General features: G+C 45.9%; 1 protein-coding gene across 2 annotated transcripts in view; it reads right to left on the bottom strand.

Moving 5' to 3' along the window:
• Positions 1-710: 710 nt before the first annotated feature.
• CUNH2orf92 (chromosome unknown C2orf92 homolog) overlaps positions 711-2,178 on the bottom strand; it is a 35,901-nt gene continuing 34,433 nt past the window's right edge. For both annotated transcript variants that reach the window (XR_001885536.1, XR_001885537.1), the window contains one exon: positions 711-1,304. The gene's annotated coding sequence lies outside the window, so the exon portion shown is untranslated. The remainder of the gene's footprint in view (positions 1,305-2,178) is intronic.

Genomic DNA, 2,178 nt, shown 5'->3' with positions numbered 1-2,178 from the left:
AGAAGAAAAGAAAAAAAAGAAAGAAAGAAAGAAAGAAGAAAAAGAAAGAAAGAAAAGAAAAGGAAAGAAGAAAGAAAGAAAGAAAAGGAAAGAAAGAAAGAAAGAAAGAAAGAAAGAAAGAAAGAAAGAAAGAAAGAAAGAAAGAAAGAAAGAAAGAAAGAAGCTAACTCCTATGTCTGTCCTGAAAGAAATCCTTTTCTCCTGTGGCTGCAGGGCTGAGATTTCTGAAAACCAAACCCAAAGCAACTGAACTGCAATGCACCTGAATGCCTAGCCTTGCAGACTGGTCTTGTGTTAAACTGAGAGAACTGATTGAAAAGGAACGGTATCCTAAAAAACTGGAATGGGGACATATGGGAAGATCCCAGTTGGGGAAGTTGGGGGTATCGAACCCCTAAATTCTGCTGAGTCTTGTTTGCCAGCAGAAGTAGCCCTTCCACCCTCTCTGAGGAGGTTAACCCTGATTTTTCTGTAGAACCCTATAATGGCCTCTCCTCTAACAAGACCCCACCAATTCTCCTCAGGACCCACTTCTACCACTCCTCTTTGCTTCTAGGCCCATAACTAGACTCAAGTTCCAGCAGGTCCCAAAGAGTAAGGAATAAAGCACCCCATACAACAAAGGTACACTATGCACTGAAAGAACTGCATGATTTTTCTAATGTATACTGACATAAATGTGAGGAATGTGCATGGACATAGATATAAGGATGTGGGGTAATGATGGAAGGAACATGGCATTGTATCAGGCTGCATTTATTGGTATGAGCCCATTGAGCAGAGGTTCTGGGCTCCGTGTTTTAGCTGGAGGGATTAGAAAGGGCTCCATTTGGTTGGTTAGCTGAAACATGAATCCAAAGATAACCCACAGTAAATGAAGTTGAAATGCCAGAACTCTATTCTTATACTGCAGAGGAAGGGACCCAAAGGCTTAAGGAATCTGGAATATTAGAGAGGATTTATCAAGTAAGACCTGCTCACCCACCCTGGAAGGGTCCAAACAATACACCTTTTATCATGACTATGAGAAATAAATTGGTGAGGAGGGCTCCAGAGTCCTTGAGAGCTCTGTAGTAATTCCTTTCTGCAGGTCAGAAATGACGATGGGAACAGCTACCATCAAACTGGGATCCCAAAATGCAATGCAGATAGTTGGATCCCAGGACGGTGAGGTCTGAGTGGCCATACTTATTGTCAAAGGCAAGGTGGATATGGTTGCTGTTATGAACAGTGGTGTCAAAATGTTAGCCAGGATAGTCAAACTCACAGGGACCTTTGGCATTGTCTAGTTGATCATGATGTCCCTAGAAAAGAAATAGATAAGCAATCTACTAAATTCTGACTTGATCTGTGCAAGCAGAGTTCCATGTTGTATCATTAGACGTCTAACTTGAATTAGCAAAATAGAGAGTAACAATCCCTCAACTATTTCCCAGACATGAGCTAGGTTATATACCCCAAACCCATTGAATGATGGGGAGGTTGGATCTCCTTGAGGAAGAGCCCTACTACACTGTCAAAAATGTACACTGTTCATCTTTCTCTCAGTCGTCCCCAAGGGGACCTGTGGCCACTTACCACGGTGACTGCGCATTGAGGAAAGTCACCCTGGTAAGTGGCCATAGGTCTGGCCAATGGAATTCACTTGTAGGAGATCAAAGGGCTCCAAGAGCAGGCGTTCAGGGTATTCATCGCCCTGATCTCTCCCTGTTGAGTGGTTCCAATGTGTCCAAAGGTTACAGCCTGTCAGAGGCTCTTGAGTTCTCTAGATTTTCGTACCTGCCCCTCCCGTAATGGCATCGGCTCCCTCCCGCTCGCTCCAGGTGCCTCGCCACTCTTCATCAGTTTCCCTTAACCCTGATCACAGCTTTATAAATAACCCCACTTCAGCCAGGCGCGGTGGCGCAAGCCTGTAATCCCAGCACTTTGGGAGGCCGAGACGGGCAGATCACGAGATCAGGAGATCGAGACCATCCTGGCTAACAGGGTGAAACCCCGTCTCTACTAAAAAAAATACAACAAAACTAGCCGGCGAGGTGGCGGGCGGCTGTAGTCCCAGCTACTGGGGAGGCTGAGGCAGGAGAATGGCGTGAACCCAGGAGGCGGAGCTTGCAGTGAGCTGAGATCCGGCCACTGCACTCCAGCCTGGGCGACAGAGCCAGACTCCGTCTCAAAAAA

This window comes from Rhinopithecus bieti, unplaced genomic scaffold (assembly GCF_001698545.2).
Source record: "Rhinopithecus bieti isolate Rb0 unplaced genomic scaffold, ASM169854v2 scaffold_6935, whole genome shotgun sequence".
NCBI lineage: Eukaryota > Metazoa > Chordata > Mammalia > Primates > Cercopithecidae > Rhinopithecus > Rhinopithecus bieti.
This window is presented reverse-complemented; position numbering and strand designations above follow the sequence as displayed.